This window comes from Rattus norvegicus, chromosome 12 (assembly GCF_036323735.1).
Source record: "Rattus norvegicus strain BN/NHsdMcwi chromosome 12, GRCr8, whole genome shotgun sequence".
In the NCBI taxonomy this organism is placed as follows: domain Eukaryota; kingdom Metazoa; phylum Chordata; class Mammalia; order Rodentia; family Muridae; genus Rattus; species Rattus norvegicus.
In genome coordinates, this window is record NC_086030.1 from 27,364,230 (window position 1) to 27,383,915 (window position 19,686).

A 19,686-nucleotide genomic window follows, 5' to 3' on the forward strand; every position below is an offset into this window, starting at 1 on the left:
TGGGATCAAAGGTGTGAGCCATTATGCCTGGCTGATTCTTATTTTCTATTATTGCTTGCTAATTTGACATAAAAGAAAAAAGTAGAGTACAGTGCTGGGATGAAGTTGAGAGATCAAGCTCGTGTCTAGCAGGTGCAAAAGCTCTGGGTTTGGGGTTCCATCCCCAACATTAAAACACACACACACACACACACACACACACACACACACACACACACAGAGCTGGGCGGTGGTGGATTCCTTTAATCCCAGCAGAGATGGGCCAGTCTCTAAATTTGAGGCCAGCCTGGTCTACAAAGCAAGTTCCAGGATGGTCAGGCCTACACAGAGAAATCCCAGCTGTGGAAATCCGAAACAACCACAAAACTCAAAAGGACCCAAACCATCAGTAAAGGAAAAAGTCAGGGCGCAGATCCATGGGCACCGTGTGACCTTTTACCCTCCGGATTATCACGGTTGTCACAGAGACTTCTGTGCTCTTTGATTTCCTCTTGGGGTTTTTTGGTGAAGGCCTGCTTGGCTCTAAATCAGGGAAAAGGTAGTTTATGTTTCCCTCCCTCTCTGCTGCCCCAGGGCTCTGGCTTCTCTTTCCAACTTCCTGGCCCCCTTAGGGCCATTCAAGAAGTAAAACTGGTTGGGGCAGACAGGCTTGAGTGAGTGAGTGAGTGAGCGAGTGGGCCTTGTGTGGGAGCCAGTCTTTGTTAGGTTTCCTGGTGTCTGTCCTTTGTAGCAGGATCATAAGCATCTAGACCTCAAGCCAACTGCCCCTCCTGCATACTGCCTGCCTCCCGAGTGTGCCTTCTGTATACTGCACTTCCTGCATGCTGCCCACCTCGGGTGTGCTTACCGCACACTTTGTGTGCCTACTGTATATTGCCTTCCTCTTGCTGGTGCCTACTGCATACCGGGTCTAAGAGCAGATGGGCTTTGATTTGTTCTTGCGTGACAGGGTGTTGTATTCTCGCCCAGAGAGTCCGTAGTTCTGGGTGTGACCTGTCCTTCCCGTGGGGGGTACATTGGGAAGATGTGAGGTGAGAACAGCCAGGCCAGGGTGGAATTGTTTTCTCTCAGTCTGACCTGGTTGGCTGCTGGCTGCTCTCGGGTAATTCCCAGGCTCTTAGGTGTCAGAGATCAGGTAAGGGAGGGGTGAGTCACACCCGCCTCCCCCTCCCCCTCGGGAGAAACTTCTCTCTCCCCAGGGCTAGGTTTCACCAAGTCGTAAACAGGCCCTGCCCAAGATCACTTTCTTCCAGGCTCGCTCTCCACCAGATCCTGTGTAAGCCAGCCTGGGGGCTGCCTGGTTGCCTAGCTAAGGGAGCTTCCTGGTCTCAGACTAGATCCCTGAATTCCTTGGCCCACACTAACCCCCTTCTTTGTCCCCCTAGGTCCCCTCTGCCCTAGCGAAATCAGAGTTCCTTTCTGCTGTCTGAGCTTTTATTCCCCCTGGGGAGTTTCAGGAAGATGGCTGGAGGTGAAGAAGTAGGAGCTTGGTGAATGGGGCTAGTGTTAGGTCGGGGTTTTCTTCCTTTTTTTTTTTTTAAGCAGATTAATTTGGTTTAGTTTGTGTGTTGCCTGTATATATGTTTTGTATGTATGTGATGTACACCACGTGCGTGCCTGGTGCTGGCAGAGGTGGACTTTAGATCCCCAGAAACTGGAGTCAAGAACCTTGTGGGTGCTGGTGTTTCTGAGGATGAGCTGGCCAGGTTTGAGTTCAGTGACTCTTCCTAGGTGAGCATGTGGGCGGGGCCATCCATTCCAAAGTATCCGTGTGAGGGGAGTTTCCCTGTACAAAAGTAAGCCATGTGGGCGGGGTTTTTGACCTTATTGCAAGCGGGCCTATCAAATCCATCAGGGGAATGTTGGCTAGGCCACCTACTGACTAGATGAGTCAAAGGCGAGAGTGTGGGCGGAGCTTCAGGTCCTGAAGTGAATCTCGAGAGCTCGTGGGAAGGGTCTCTGTCTTTTAAGGGGTGGAGGCGCTGGGATTTTACAGCCATTCTACTGGCTCAAATAGCTCCTCCCTCTTTCTTCTCAGGTGCACACTCATCCTCAGACGGGCTACATCAGGACCAGCCCGGGAGGACTCTTTTAAGCTGGGTCCTCAGGGTGGCAGTATTTCCACAAGACCAAGCATAGGTTGTGTCTTTGTGTGCCGGGGAGCAGTGAAATGCCTCAGCGTGTGAAGGGGCTTGCAGCCAAACCCGAGTTCAGTTCTCAGAAATCACAAGGAAACTGCAGTGGATTGTTTTCTGACCTCTACATGCATGCCATGGAATGCACACCACACCATACACACACACACACACACACACACACACACACACACACACACACACACACACACACCCACCCCTCCACTAAGGGGTGTTCTTGCACCTGGGGCCACAGCTTCCCATCAGGAATGGACGAGCGCTTCTTGCCATTCAGTCTCCTGGGACCTCGTATTCCTGCCCTAGAGTGGCCTTCTCAGACTATGTCACAGCCTCGGCCACGCTTACTACTTACTCCCTCCGCGGACACATAGGTGCACTGGACCTCGCTTACTTATCCTGACGGTCAGCAAAGGCCCGGGGGAGGACAGAGTCAGATCTCTAATATTCCACAGCCGTTATTTTTTGCAAACATAAAAAGAAACCCACCCGTAGTTATCCATCTATCCAATTTGTAGGTGCCTTAGCAACCTGTTGTAACGCCCCGGGCCTTTTCTTCCTCCTGTGTCCTATGAGATTTTCAAAATTCCTACCAAACCTGGTTGGACACTTTGGCTGCAGTTCCGACTAGCAAACAGGAGAGGGCGACTCTAGCAAGTTCTATTGCAGGCCCAGGGCTAATCTAGCCAGGGAGCCTGCGACAGGTTCCTGTGGGCTGGGATAGGAGGTGGTCAGACTCCGACTGGAGTTGTTTGTTTGTTTTGTTTTAAGATTTCATATTTGCCTGAGGTAGTGGCACACACCTTTACACCACCGCCCCCAGAGGCAGAAACAAGAGAGTTTCTATGAGTTCGAGTCCAGCTTGGTCTACACCGTGAGGTTCAGATCAGTCACGGCTATAGAGTGAGATGCTGTCTCGAATTTTTTATTTATTTGTTTGGTGGTACTGGTGATTAAAGCAAGGGCCTCATGAGTGCTAGGTAGGCAGTCTATTGTGAGGCTTATCCCAATACCTGCCCCCCTTCCCTTTTGAGACAGGATCTCTCTGTGTAGCCTTGGCTATCCAGAACTCACTCTGTAGACCAGGCTGTCCTCAAACTCAGAGATCCACCTGCCTCTGCCTCCTGAGTGCTGGGATTAAAGGTGTACACCACCACTGCCCAGCTCCATCCCTATTTTTAAAAGCCATAACCTAAATTTAAATTTAATTTTATTGTATTTTCAATTGTACGGGTATGAATGTTTTGCCTGCATTTGTGTCTTGCACCAGGTGGTGTGGGTCTAGAGCCCTTAAATGACAGAAAAGGACATTAGATACCCTGGAACTGGAGTTACAGATAGTTGTGAGCCTCCATATGGGTGCTGGCACTTGGACCCAAGTTTTCTGAAAGAGCATCTGGTGCTCTTAACCACTAAACCATGTCTCTGGCCTGCCTGCCTATCTATCTATCTATCTATCTATCTATCTATCTATCTATCTATCTATCAATCATCTATCCATCCATCTATCCATGTGTCTATAAGATGGGGGTCTTACTACATAGCTCTGATTGTCCTAGAACTCACCATGGAGACCGAGAGCTGGTCTCTAATTCACAGAGCTCAGTTTGCTTCTGCCTCCCCAGTGCTGGGATTAAAGGTATGTGCTTCTACCACTTGGCTCAATTTTTAAAATATATGTATATTTATGTGTCTGAGTATGGGTGCAAGACCTACAGAAAGGGCTGGAGAGATGATTAAGAGCATTGGCTGCTCTTCTGAAGGTTCTAAGTTCAAGTCCCAGCAACCATGTGGTGGCTCACAACCATCTATGATGGGATCCGATCTATCTATCTATCTATCTATCTATCTATCTATCTATCTATCTATCTAGTGATGGGCCCTCTTTTAGTGTGTCTGAAGTCAGTGAGACACCGTACTCACATTCATAAAATAAATCTTAAAAAAAAAAAAGAATGCTCTAAGCATTAGAGTTGGGCATGTTTCACAGGGTGTATAACAAAACGAAATTAAATCTGGGGCTTACAACCATCCATCAGAAATCCACCTGGGAAGTCCCCTTGAGGCAGTCAACTGAAGTTCCTGATACTTTAGAGGCGGTGCCAGAGTGCAACATTTCCCTGAGTAGGCAGGAGGGGGCTGACAGGGAGGGAAGGACACTTCCAAGTAAAAAGAAATTAGTAGCCCGTAGGGATGATGTCATCAAACCAGGAGCTCACAGCATCGAGCAGAAACTGACTGGGAGGCTTGAGGCAGTGAGCTGGATCCCTCTATTGAGTTTTTTTTTTTTTTTTTTTTTTTTACTCTGGGGCTGAGCTTCTGGTCACAGAGCTTGAGATTTTTCTCTGTGCTTTAGGCATTTTTTTTTCTTTTCTTTTCTTTTTTTCGGAGCTGGGGACCGAACCCAGGGCCTTGCACTTGCTAGGCAAGCGCTCTACCACTGAGCCAAATCCCCAACCCCGCTTTAGGCATTTTTATACCATGAATAAGCACTGGTAACAATGTTGTTTACTTTTCTAGCTATTGTTAAGGATAGTAGGTTTTTACTTTGGGGATGTTTTGCTATTGTTCCCTCTCCCTAAAGGGGCAGCCACAGATAGGATTCTAGGAGGGCCCTGGACATAAATATGTTTGAGTCTAAAGTGAGGGGCTAGTCTGGTAGTGGTAGCACACGCCTGTAATTCCAGCACTGGGAGAGAACTCACCTGGTAGACCAGGCTGGTCTCAAAGTCAGAGGACAGCCAGGGCTATACAGAGAAACCCTGTCTCGAACTCTCTTCCCGCTCCTCCAAAAGAGTGGTGGGCTGACCTGCTTGTGGAGGCAGCTTCCATTCGTTGTTGCTGCTTGAGACAAGGTCTTGAGCTTGCCCTGTCGACCAGGTCGACCTTGAACTCATAGAGATTAGCTGCTCTCTGCCTCCAGACTGTTGGGTTTAAAGGGATGAGCCACCGTGTCCAGCCCAGAGCCAGCTTCTAAGCGAGCTCAAATAGCACAGGGGAACTTTCCAGTATAAAGTACTTACAATACTGGGGTGTAGTATAGTAGTCGAACATTTTCCTTCAGTACTAAAGGTCCTAAATTTAATCCTTAGCATTGTCAAACAAACAAACAAACAAACACCCGAAATGAGCTGGAGCGTGGTGGCCAGGTCAACAATCCCAGCATTTGGGAGGAAGAGTGGCAACAGAAGAAATGAGAGGAAGATTTTCCACTAGGAAGGGAACGAGCAAAAGGAGGCTTTGGTCACCTGACAATGTAGGATATCAAAAAGCTTCTACTATGTGCTCCTGTTATGTTCTGATGTCTTTCTTCTTCCCCCTTTTTGCATTTATCTTTTTTTTTTTTTCGGAGCTGGGGACCGAACCCAGGGCCTTGCGCTTGCTAGGCAAGCGCTCTACCACTGAGCCAAATCCCCAACCCCTTTTTTCCCCCTTTTAATACTAAGGAGAGAACTAGGGTTTTGCAAAAGCTAGGAAGGCGCTCTACCAGGAGCTGGGCTCCAGCCCCTCACTGGGAGATTCTAGGCAGGGCCCCTACCACTGAGCCACGCCCCTAGCCCCTCATTGGGGAATTCTAGGCAGGGGCTCTACCACTGAGCCACGCCCCCAAACCCTTCTTCAGTGATTCTAGGCAGGCAATCTAGCCTAGAGCCACATTCCTTGCCCAGCTTTTTATCTTGGGAAAGGTCTAAGTTGCGCAGGTTCGGAAAGCTCTCCGTTATCCCCGGTAGCTGAGATTTGTTGATCCTAGTGCCTCGGTCTACAAAGTAGGTAGGATGCCGTGTGTGTGTGTGTGTGTGTGTGTGTGTGTGTGTGTGTGTGTGTGTGTGTGTGTTATCAGATCCAGTTATGAAGCACAGGAAATAAACACAGACTTCCGCCCTCATGGCACTTGCGCTGGCAGAAGACAGCTGACTAATGAGTGAGTTAGGGAGTGGCTTGAAACTGATGACAGGTTTCCATTGATGGCTTGTGGCTCTCGTTCAGGGCCATGGTTGCCTGACCTTGTTTCTTTTCTTTTTCTTTTCTTTTTTTTTTAATTCAATACTGACATTTTATTTTCTGAAGTTTATCATAATTTTACAAAACAGAACAAAACAAAAAGCAGGTATCAAAAAACAGCAGTTTATAGTTTCTGTGCTGGTTCTCACCTCAGTCAGTGACTCTGGAATTGGCATATTAGGAAGACAACCGGGCTGATTCCCTCTTGGCTACAGGCATTCATTCGGTGGTTGGTTTCAGAACTACTTTGTAATAACTTTTTACAAGCACCGGTCACTTTTGAGAACCAATTTGGTTTGTCCGACAAAGTAGACACCTTTCTTTTACTATGCGGCATTTTCCTTTCTTATAAAACACTGCGCTGAAACACACACTATGTATTTGGATCAGAACCACATTTTCTGAGATCCCCATTACCTGAAGAACACTGAGGACACCATTGGGCGTGTGAAATGTTACAGTGAACCCTTGTGTAAATGGCTAAGGCAGCTACCTTATTTCTGATGAAAGCATTCATTCAGAGGCTGCTGGAGTCCCATTCTCCCACTTGGGATAGCTTCCCCAGGCAGCCTTATTATCAGAAGGAAATGGATGTTTGTGCCAAAGAGGCGTTTATATTGTGTAAATACATTTATATAGAGCAAGACTTCTTGCTCTGGACCCTGGGTCACCACAAAGAGATTGAGAGGCCATGATAATTGGATGCTAACAGGAAGTGCACACTTCCACTCATAGCATCATCTGGAGGCAAGCAGAAAGAAAGCTGGAAACCGGTAGTGGGGCTCACCCACTCCTTGCTCTGGAAACACATTTTGCTTAAATAAGGGAAGTGTGGTCCAGTTTTGCAATGTTACTAACTGCCAGTCTCTTGTTTTTAAAAATAAAGATCACTTCCTGACCAGCAATGAGTTAGGAAACTGGCCTCAACTTTGATCACATCTCTCAGTATTGGTTAAAAATAAAGTAAAACCTTTAAACCAGTCAACAGAGTTAGAAATTGCACAAACTTGAATATAAATTACAGAATGGGATACACATTATTGACATGGTTATGAAAGGATCAAACACCCCCACTGAGACAAAATTTTCTCCACATTATTTCAATTTTCATTAAAGGAAACTGATATGTAATTTTCTTCTTTATAGATATGAAAGAGGAAGCAAGAAGGCAAAGCTGAGAGAAACAGATGCTACCCACAGGGCAGCGGTGCCATTTGGTTGTTTTGGTCTTTGTACCAGCAACTCCCACGCCTCTGAACACTGTCCAGTTCCAGCTGGACTACAAGGTTTTTCTTGCAGCCAAAACACGAACGATAGACCCTACTCCTCCAGCAGCAAGTGCCTTTTCATGCCACTGTAGTAACATAGCGCTGCTATTGTCAGACGGGCTCTCAAAGCCTTTATAAATATACTTCATTAGGAGGTCCACGCCATTCTTGTCCAGAGACTGAACAGCCTTTTCAATATCACTAGCTTTAAAGGAGATGAGCACCTTCAAGACGATGCTGCCTGCCCGGTCCTTCACTCCCTGGCTCTTTGTGTTAATGGGGGAGGGGGGGTTTCAGAGCGGCCTGCAGGGCAGCGGTCATGTTTCCTTGCCTTAGGCATGAGTCCACCTCGCCCTCGTCGGGCCCGGCCTGGCCATCGCCGCCGTCCTCCTCGTCCACGAACTTGTTCTCATCATATTCATCCACATCCACCTTCCGGAAGCGGGCCGACCACACCGTGTTCTTCGACATCCTGGATCGCGATGCAACTCTGGCCTCCCCTCCACGGTGCCTCTTCTTCCTTCTTTTTTTTTTTTTTTTTTAAAGATTTTATTTATTTATTATATATGAGTACACTGTAGCTATCTTCAGACACACCAGAAGAGGGCATCAGATCCCATTACAGATGGTTGTGAGCCACCATGTGGTTGCTGGGAATTGAACTCAGGACCTCTGGAGGAGCAGTCAGTGCTCTTAACCATTGAGCTATCTCTCCAACCCTTGTTTTTTTTTCAAGACAGAATTTTTTCTGTGTATCCCTGGCTGTCCTAGAACTTGTTCTGTAGACCAGGCTGACCCCAAACTCAAGAGATCCACCTGCCTCTGCCTCCCAAGTGCTGGGATCAAAGGTGTCCACCACCAAGCCTGGATAGGCTTTATTTATGTGCCTCTGGGTATGCCATGTGTCCTTGGGGACCAGAAGAGGACCATGGATCTGGTGGAGCTGGAGTTCCAACCTAGTTGTGAGCTGAGATGTGGGAGTTAGGAACCAAATTGGGGGGCGTCCCCTGGAAGATCAACAAGTGCTCTTAACCTCTGACCCATCTGTCTCTCCAGACTTTCCAGGTTCCTTTTTTAAAGTGGCTGCAAAGCCACTGACCTCAAGGTCCCAAGAAGTCACATGGATGGAGGTTTCTATGGCAACCAGCGCTTGGCTGTGGCTGGTGGGACTGGAGAAGGGCTTCCTGATGTCCTGGGCCAGAAGTAACTCTATCAGAGAGGGAGTAACAGGAAGGAGTTAGAGGCATGAGAACGACTGGGATGACAGTCCAGGCTAGGCTAGTGTGAGCTTGACTCTAACCAGACAAAAACCCAGCGCCAGGTATGGAGGCACGTACCTTTCACCCAGCCGCTGGGAGGCAGTCAGTCAGAGCTATACAGTGAGACCCTGTCTTAACAATAACAAAAAGCCAAAGACTCCAGTAACAAGAAAAAAAAAAAAAACTCAGCAAAAAGGAGTTGGGAGCATGGCTCAGTGGTAGAGCACCTGCCTAGAATCCCCCAGTGAAGGGCTGGGGGCGTGGCTCAGCGGTAGAACACCTGCCTAGAATCCCCCAGTGAAGGGCTGGGGGCGTGGCTCAGTGGTAGAGCCCCTGCCTAGAATCCCCCAGTGAGGGGCTGGGGGTGTGGCTCAGTGGTAGAGTACCTGCCTAGAATCCCCCAGTGAGAGGCTGGGGGCGTGGCTCAGTGGTAGAGCCCCTGCCTAGAATCCCCCAATGAGGGGCTGAGGGAGTGGCGTAGTGGTAGAGTGCTTGCCAGTAGTAGAAAGCCCTGGGTCAGGGCACTACATAAAGGAAAGCAGGCAGACAAGAAGGGAAGGAGGGAAAAAGACAGACAGAGAGAAACGCAGAGGTCATGTGCTATACACCTAGCTGTGTGGGACATGGTAGTGTGGGGTCCAGAGAGGCAGAGGTAGCCCTGTGGCAGTTGGCCACCTCCCTGGATCTTGTATGCAAAGAAGCAGGGGCGTGTGCGAACAATGTCGGGGAGGATGAGAGGTAGGGCAGGAAGGTGGAACTGAGGAACCTTTAGGAAGCCTTCAAACATCCCAGCCCGCTCGGTTAAGCCCTGGCATAAAAAGAACATTGAATAATTAAAGAGTTCAAAACTAACCACAAGCTTGGCTGCTCTTGGCTCTGCTCCACCTCCTGTCCCCAGGGGATGCAGCAGGTCGCAGTGGGTTGTGCCCTTCCCTGGGAGCTGAGAGCCAGCAGGAAGTCAGAGCAGCTGCTTCCTAGGCCAGTGTGAGGTGCAGGTGGCAAAGGGAGAAGGCTGGGGAGATGGCTCAGCGGGTGAGCTATTTGCTGCACAGATGTGAAATCCCAAATTGGGATCCCCAGAACCCATGCTGGACTTGACGACTCCTGCTTATAACTGCGCTGGGGAGGTAGGACAAACAGATCCACAGGGCTCTCTAAGCTCAATCAGGGAGTCCAAGTCAAAGGGAGTGACCCTGTCTCAACAAACAAGGTGGGCTGGTAAAATGGCTCCTTAGGTAAGCCGGCTTCCTTCTCAAGCCTGAGGAAACCTCTCAGGTCGAGCCAGCCCCCGTGTGAAATGAAAACAAAGGGCCAGCAAGGTCTTAACAGGTAAAGAGGCTTTCCCCTAAGCCTCAAGACCTGGGTTTGGTTCCTGGGGTCAATTGAGGAAGATAGTTGAGATTGACATCTCACACACACACACACACACACACACACACACACACACACACACACACACACACACACACACACGAACACATATATGGACACTGGTGCACACACACAGACACGTATGGACAAACATGGACACGTGTAAACACATATGCCCATATAAATGAACACAAAGCTAAAGCTGGATTTTCAGGGCCCAGGAAGAATCCGTGGGTGGCAGGAGAGAGTATTTTCCGTGCTGGGGGCAACGTCATAAGTTGAAGTACGGAGCAGGACAGAGGGCAGGCTGGGCCTCTGCACCTGTAAACAGGGAGGAGAAATACAACCTCTGAGTCACTCAGGGCTGCAGTCATTTAGACTTTTGATCCCTGGACTCCTTGGGTTTTGTCCTTGTCACAGCTGACTCACTGGCTGTCTACCAGGGAGTCTCGTGGTCAGTCTGCTAGTTTCTCTCAGCCTCTCCATGTGTCATAGAGACAGCGAGCTTCTCTCTCTGCAAACTGACGTCATCAGGTTTGTGACCGGTGCGGGGAGCTCATCCTATAGCCTCCCATGTTCCAAGAGGACGCGGCATGGAGGATCCCAAACTCGCCCCTACTCAGCCCACTGGACACACTCAGGGCTAGCGAGCTGATTCAGGAGGTCAGGACTGGTCCTGCCTCGGACAGACTCTCTCCTTCCCTAGCTCCTTTTGTTTGATGCCCTACCCACGGCTCTTCGATCAACCCAATGCCTGGCCCAGTTACTCCTGCCAACCACAAATGGTCAGGGTGTTCAAAACCCACCCACGCTGGGCCTGGTAATGGAGGCCTATTAACCCGGCTACTGAGGCAGAGAATCGAAAGTTCAAGGCTTTCCTAGGGTATAGGATAATTTAGTGGAACTCCGTCTCAAAATATAAATGGGGCTAGAAGATGGTTAAAAAAATGTACTGCTCTTTCAGAGGACAGAGTTTTATTTGTTTTCTGAATATATATATATATATTCTGAACACATATATATATATACATATGTGTGTGTGTGTGTGTGTGTGTGTGTGTATGTGTGTGTGCACACACAAAGTTACAGGAAGCTGTGAGCTGTCTGACCAGCCTGGTTTACAGAGTGAGTTCCAAGACAGGCAGGGTTACACAGAGAAACTCTGTCTCAAAAACAAAAACAAGCAAACAAAAAGCCAACACATAAACAAACAAACAAAAAAGATAGAAAGGGCTGGTTATGTGCTCAGTGGTTATAACTTCTTAGAAGCCTTTAGATATGGGAGACAAACGAAAATCAGAAAACCAAAGAGCATCTCCCATGCTGGTCTGGTCATTACAGCTTGGGATGTCACATCAGCTCCCAGAGCCTTGTTTATTTTTATTTTTTATTTTTATTCTGCTCTGGCAGTTTAGCAGGGAGCTAAGTCCAATGCCTCTTTTAGAAAGGCTACTAGCCCAGGGCCCAGCCTATACCCAGCAGGTTCTTAGGAAAATTTGCTGACACTGAGGTTTCTCAGCCTGGGGAGGCTGCAGGGTAAACAGAGCCAGGGTATCGGATAAGAGAGGCTTGAGGGTCCTGGAGCTGTGTGGGGCTGAAGGGCTACCTCTCAAAGCCAGCACAGACATATAGCCTTTAGAGACCAGGGGTGAGGCTGATAGTCACTGGTGACAGAAATGGGGGTCATGGGATAGTGGCCAAGGTCCTGTGCAAATACAGAGTAATGTCAGGGGAGGAGCCAAAGGCCTTGGCCATTGCTTAACTGTGCTCTAGACCCTCAGGGAGGGATTCTGGGCTGGTGCTCTACCACTGAGACACACCCCAGCACCTCATGGGGAGGGAAATCCAGGGAAATTAACTAATTCCAGGGAAAGTAATTTAACAGCTGTCTTTGGGGTGACTAAGTCTACTACATCCCTGTTCCTGTTTCTCCTCTCTGAGCCCTCCCCCCTCTCTCCCTCCACACGCTGTACCATCCTGCCTTGGCCCTGGGACTCCAGCCACGAGGCAGTAAAGTGTCTTTTTCAATTCCTTAGAAACACGGCCACCTCCACCCCAGGCCATGTAGGGCTCGGCACTTGCCTGGCTAGTCTAGCCAGGCTGGGCAGCCAGGCCTGTCATTACCTGGCCTCAGACCTTAGGGGTGGGTGGCCTACCCATTCAGGCTGCCCGGTAAGGGAGGGCTGGGGAGTCCCATGCTAGGTCAGTACTCTATCATTAGCCACATCCCCAGCCCTGGTTTTATTCTTCTTTTGTGTGTTCGTGTACATGTGTGTCTAAGTATGTCAATGCACATGTAGAGAGGTCAGAAGTCAACCTCTGGTACCATGCTTAGGAGACAGTGACTGTGTGTGTGTGTGTGTGTTTATGTGTGTGTATGTATGTGTGTGTGTGTACGTGTATGTGTGTGTATGTATGTGTACGTGTGTGTATGTATATGTGTGTGTATATGTGTGTATGTGTATGTGTGTGTATGTATGTGTATCTGTGTGTGTGCGTGTTTATGTGTGTGTATGTATGTGTGTTTATGTGTGTGTACGTGTGTGTATGTATGTGTATGTGTGTGTATGTATGTGTACATGTGTGTATGTATATGTGTGTATATGCGTGTATGTGTTTATATGTGCATGTATGTGAGTGTGTGTGTGTATATGTGTGTATGTGTATGTGTGTGTATGTATGTGTATGTATCTGTGTGTGTGCGTGTTTATGTGTGTGTATGTATGTGTACGTGTGTGTATGTATATGTGTGTATGTGTATGTGTGTGTATGTATGTGTATGTATCTGTGTGTGTGCGTGTTTATGTGTGTGTATGTATTGTGTGTTTATGTGTGTGTACGTGTGTATGTATGTGTATGTGTGTGTATGTATGTGTACATGTGTGTATGTGTGTATATGTGTGTATGTGTTTATGTGTGTATGTATGTGTATGTGTGTGTGTGTGTGTGTTTATGTGTGTGTATGTATGTGTGTGTGTGTACGTGTATGTGTGTGTATGTATGTGTACGTGTGTGTATGTATATGTGTGTGTATATGTATGTGTATGTGTGTGTATGTATGTGTATCTGTGTGTGTGCGTGTTTATGTGTGTGTATGTGTGTGTTTATGTGTGTGTACGTGTGTGTATGTATGTGTACATGTGTGTATGTATATGTGTGTATATGCGTGTATGTGTTTATGTGTGTATGTGTGTGAGTGTGTGTGTATATGTGTGTATGTGTGTGAGTGTGTGTGTGTGTGTTGAGACAAGGTTTCTCTGTGTAGCAAGCGGCCCTGGAACTCACTCTGTAGATGAGGCTGGCCTGGAACTCAGAGAGTGCCTTGATCAAAGGGAAGCACCACTCTAGGTGAGAGTTTTTGAGACAAGGTTTCTGAGCTAGGCTGAGTGGCTAGTGTCTGTCTCCACTTCCCCAGCTCTGGGATTAAGCCGTGTTTCACTTTTTTTCCCCAAATATTTATTATATATGAGTACACTGCAGCTGTCTTCAGACACACCAGAAGAGGGCATCAGATCTCATTACTGGTGGTTGTGAGTCACCATGTAGTTTGCTGGGATTTGAGCTCAGGACCTCTGGAAGAGCAGTCAGTGCTCTTAACCGCTGGGCCATCTCTCCAGCCTGTGCTTCACTCTCTACAGAGATTCTAGGAATTGAGCTCCCGCTTTACCCACTGAGCTATCTCAACGGTCCTTTTACTCCTGTTACTGGCTCAGCAGAAATGAAGGTGTTCCAAAGAGACACCCTCGTCTCTCTATCTGGCCATCAGGCTACTGGAGCGAGGGATCCTAAAGAAATGAGAGTCTCATGCTGGGAGAAGGAAGAGGTCCCAGGAAGAGGAGGAAGTTGCCTCCCTGAGAGACACTTTGCACAGCTCTAACGGCTTGACGGACAATCTTACAGGATGAGAATGAAGCCCAGACAACGATGAGCCAGTGTGGGTGGGACCACACCTTGACCATGGCTGCTTAAATGTGTATATTCCTGGCCATGTATTTAAACTTGACTCTCACTTTAGAACCCTAAAGACAGGCTCTCTCTCTCTCTCTGTGTGTGTGTGTGTGTGTGTGTGTGTGTGTGTGTGTGTGTGTCCGTGGATCTCGACCCTTTCCCCAATGTAGTCACATTGAATAAGCACCCCCCAAAACACACACTTTTTACTTCCCACTATCGATTTGACTTTTCGAATTGGCTAATTGAAGACCAGTAGCTGAACCTGCCTTTCAGCACCAGCTAGGACAAATTCACTAATCCTTCCTATTTGGAGACATGATTCACAGGCTGTCCTAGCTGGCCTGGAACTTGAGATCTTCCCGCTCAGTCTCCTACTTCTGAGATCCAGGACCTTGGTTTCCTAGCGGCTTGGCAAGCCCCAAACAACCCAGCCCATTAGTCAGAAGGATTTCAGGCAGCAGTGGTTCTCAACCTTCCTAACGCTCAGACCCTTTAATATAATTCTTCACGGTGTGGTGACCCTCCCCTCCTGCCCCCCAACCATAAAATTGTCTTCATTGCTACTTCATAACTGTAATTTTGCTACTCTTATGATTAATTATGAGTATCTGAGATGCAGGAAATCTATTATGCACCTCCTGTGAAAGGGTTGTTGGACCCCCAAAGGGGTCGTGACTCACAGGTTGAAAACCGCCGATTGAAAGGGCTGTCCAGGACTGGCTTCTGAGCTCTGACTCACAGAGACAGAGAGGACGTCTATTCTCATACAGGGAGATTGGCTGAGGTGTCACTTGTGTTGGCCGGCATCCTTTTCTGGTAATAACAGAATTTGGGGCCCAGCCCAGGATTACAGTATAGAAAGTGGTCAGCCCATACTGTCCTGTGTCTGGAAGTCCTGTTTCCTGTAACTGTCCACGTGACTGCCCTTCAAGATCATTCCATGCCGATGACTCTGCAGTGAACCTGCAAGGTATACACTTACACAGGAAATATGTTTAAGGTTTTGCAAAACCTTTGATGGGCTAGTGACTTAAAAAAAACATGTAACTGGGAGCTGGAGAGATGGCTCAGCGGTTACGAGCACTGGCTGCTCTTGCAGAGGCCCCAAGTTCAGATACCAGCACCCACATGGCAGCTCACAACCATCTGAAACTCCAGTTTCAGGGGGTCTGATACCTTTTTCTGGTCTCCATAGGCAGCAAGCATGTGTGTGCCCATACATATGAGCAGGCAAAGCACACACATCAATAAATCTTAAAAACAAAAACAATGGTGGCTCACAACCATCTGTAATGAGATCTGATGCCCTCTTCTGGTGTGTCTGAAGACAGCTACAGTGTACTTATATATAATAAATGAATAAATCTTAAAAAAATATTTAAAAAACAAAAACAAACAAATAAAACTGCTATGGAAGCATGGTGTGAGCCTGAGCCTTTTTTTTTTTTTTTCCTTTACAGACAGGATTTCTCTGTGTAGCCCTGGCTGTCCTGGAACTCACTCTGTAGACCTGGTTGGCCTTGAACTCAGAGATCCACCTTGCCTCTGGAGTGCTGGGGCTAAAAATGTGTGCCACCACCAGACTGATTTAAATTTCATTTTAAAAAATATTTATTTATTTATTATATATGAGTACACTGTAGCTGTCTTCAGACACACCAGAAGAGGGCATCAGATCCCATTACAGATGGTTGTGAGCCACCATGTGGTTGCTGGGAATTGAACTCAGGACCTCTGGAAGAGCAGTCAGTGCTCTTAACCACTGAGCCATTTCTCCAGCCCCTAAATTTCATTCTTAACCAGCACTCCTGCAAGAAGCCAGACATGTTGAGGTTGGAAACAGGAAAATCCCTGAAGCTAGCCTAGATAAATTGGTCAACTTCTGGTTCAATGAAAGACTGTATTTCAAAAAAAAAAAGGGGGGGGGGGAGAGGGGCTACCCAGATGGGCGAAGGAGCTTGCTGCCAAACAGGACAGCCTGAATTCAATTCCTGGGATCCGTGTGGTAGAAGGAGGGAACTGACTCCTGTACATTTTCCTCTGGTCTCCACCTGTGTACCAACCCCCTCCAAAATAAATAAATGTAATTAAAATAGTAAGGTGGGGGGAGTGATTCAAAGGACACCTGACCCTAACACTATTTCTGTATAACTGGAGCCAGGCTTGGTGGCACATACCTGTAATTCCAGGAAGATCAGGAGTTCAAGGTCACTCTCAGCTAAATGGCAAGTTTGAGTCTAACCTGGGCTACGTGGAACGGTCTCAAAAGCAAACAGAAGAAAATGCCTTCCCTCGTTCCCCATACCCTGACTCTCCACCTGGGCCCAGTAGGCGACTAAAGGCAGAGGAAAGTCCAGCACCTCCACTTCCAAGTTGGTTTTGGGTCAGTGGCTGCCTCTGCTTGTCGGCATGTCAGTCAGTGATACAGGGAAGGCCTTTCTAGATTCCTAACTATCTAATCAACCTTCGAGGCAGAAGGGCCAGAGATAAGAGGAACAAGCGTTCTGCTGCAGGCTTTTACAATACTCTGCTCCAGGTTTCCCGCAAAAAGCACCTGAAGGTGTCCAGTCATTGTCCCGAACCTTTAGTCACTGTGGAGTCCAGGAACAACAGAGCCTCTCCGGACAGGCCCAGTCCCCTAATGAAGGCATGTACACTTCGACCAGATGGCACTCCGGAACGGAGTAATTATCTCCGTATAAGCAGTTTGTGGGTAAAGATGTTTGCTGCCAAGCTTGAGACCTTGAGTTCAATTCCTGGGATTCACTTGGTGGAAGGAGAGAACTCACTCTTATAAGCTGTACTGTGACCTCTGTGAGCTCTCTCTCTCTTACACACACACACACACACACACACACACACACACACACACACACACACAAACCTAGAAGCAGCTTGTTCCCTCAAGCAAGAAGGGTTTCTCAGGCCCATCTTGTAGATCACAGTTCTCAACCTGGGGGTTTTGTGACCCTTTTGGGAGGGGGTCGCATATCAGATATCGTGCATAAATTAGTCACGAAGTGGCAAGGAAATAATTTTATGGTAGGGGGGTCAGCACAAACATGAGGAACTGTATTAAAGGGTCACAGCCTTTGGAAGGGTGGGAACCACTATTGTAAATCAACGAGCCCCCACTTTGATCTGCACTTAGTTATGGGTAGCTCTCACCACTAGCGCCCCATTCTTCCATTTTTCTGAATTCAATGCTCAGGCCCCTGCTCTGAAGATGAACCTGACATTGGTTAAATCTCTTCCCTGCTTCTTTTGTGTAGAGGAAATCTTTTTTTTTTTTTTTTTTATTAACTTGAGTATTTCTTATATACATTTCAAGTGTTATTCCCTTTCCCGGTTTCCGGGCAAACATCCCCCTCCCCCCTCCCCTTCCTTATGGGTGTTCCCCTCCCAACCCTCCCCCCATTGCCGCCCTCCCCCCCATAGTCTAGTTCACTGGGGGTTCAGTCTTAGCAGGACCCAGGGCTTCCCCTTCCACTGGTGCTCTTACTAGGATATTTATTGCTACCTATGGGGTCAGAGTTACCCTCCCCACCTGCTTACATAACACAGACACATTGGGATGCATGGCTGAAAGGAGCCTGGAATGGTTTGCACACTCTCTCCCTCCCTCCGCCCTCTTCTTGGTTTTCGGGCTACATCTATATCCCGACAGCATCTCTTTCCATAGAGCTGGATGGTACAGCAAGGCTGGTGAGGTAGCCGATGGCTCAGCACACGGTCCAGGATGGCTGAGCTAGCCGATGGTTCACCACACACTCAGGGAACGGCTGTGGTGTGGGGTTGGAGGAGGGTGCTGCCCCTGAGAAAAGCCAGTTTGGATGATCTGTATCCACCAGCCCAGACCTTCCAGTCTGTCCTGTGAGGAAGACAGCGAACATGTAACCATCCCGACAGGAATGAGGGCGTTCTAGACACACACCTGTGTCCCATCGTTCTGTTAGAACAATGGCTCCTAAGAAATTGGAATTCCCCATGAGTCTCGTGTTGGGGGAAGAAAAGTCTGAAGTCTGACGCCAGTCAGAGGGGGAGTTTGCCTCCCCTGGAAAGAGACTTCACAGAGTTCTGACAACTTGCGGGAGACTCGGAGTTGAGAGGATGATGGGTCCCTGACAGTGGGCCCATGCTGTGTTGCAGAGTACATGACCCTTACAGCTCTGCCCATCTCTTAGCCTGTGTTCAAGGCTAAACCTTTTGTCTGACCCCAAGGGTGAACTTCCAGGGGTGTCACCAGACCTCCTTGTTCCTCTTCACAGTGTGGCTAGAGAGGTTAAGGACATCTCCTTTCTCTGCTATTCACTGTTTTCCCTTTCCTCGGAGGTTTTGAGGATGTGCCTCCCTCTGTAAGGCTGCCAGTGCCCAGGCTGGGAACCAAGTGTAGCTCTTGGGCTGAGGAGATGGCTCCGTGGGTAAAGTGTCTGCTGTACCAACGAGAGAAGAGCTGAGTCTGGGGTACCTGTAATTTCAGCACTGGGGAGGTGGAGACAGGAGGATTGGGGGCTTGTTGTTAAGCTAACCTGACCAAATGGTGAGCTCAAGGGTCAGCAAGAGTCTCTCAGTCACACACACACACACACACACACACACACACACACACTATGCACACTACACAACACACAACACATCACACATTCACCACACACACACACACCACACCACACCCATACACACTATACACACTACACACATATACACCACACACAACACATACACCATACACAAATACACACACCACATACAATACACATTATGCACACTACACAACACACAACACATCACACATTCACCACACACACACACCACACCACACCACACCCATACACACTATACACACTACACACATATACACCACACACAACACATACACCATACACAAATACACACACCACATACAATACACATTATGCACACTACACAACACACAACACATCACACATTCAACACACACACATACACAAACACACCACACACATCATACCACACACAACACACATATACACCACACACACACCACACACACCATACATATCACACACATACACCATATACAAATACACACACCACACAACACATACACATCACACATTCATCACACCTCACGCACGCACGCACGAACGAACACACACACACACACACACACACACACACACACACACACACACACACACTGATCTGCATCCCATAGCGCACAAACTGCAGGCGTGTGCCGAAGGCTTGCAGCAGGAATTTGCATACCATCTGCACCGTGGCCCTGCACGGGCGTGGAGGTGAATTTTTTGTCTTCTCCACTTTCCTGTTCAGGGAGCCATGGAGGCTGCAAAGTGGTTTCCTGGGCCTGCAGGTGCTTCGCTGCATGGCAGGCGGGGTGCGGGGAACATCCCTACCTGATTCTGCTGTTCATCAAACATCCTCCAGTCTCGCCCAACCACTGCCTGTCCCGATCTGGTTGTTTTCCCAGGATACAGCTTTGTTTGTCTAACCTCTAGCTGGCTCCATAGGCTCACCTTCCGCGGCTGACCACCTCTGCCTGTGGGACCTGCGAACACCTGTCCCCCACCCCCACCCCCAACCCCCCTGCCGCAACCCTTCCTATTTCCTGTTCCCGTGTGGATGGCTGAACCTTTTAGTCACTTAGGATACAGGTGGAAAGTTTTAGGGCTTGTGTGCTTC

General features: G+C 48.3%; 1 pseudogene; it reads right to left on the minus strand.

The window, feature by feature from the left end:
* Positions 1-6,161: 6,161 nt before the first annotated feature.
* On the minus strand, positions 6,162-7,962 carry Arpc5l-ps3 (actin related protein 2/3 complex, subunit 5-like, pseudogene 3; annotated as a pseudogene).
* Positions 7,963-19,686: the final 11,724 nt, after the last annotated feature.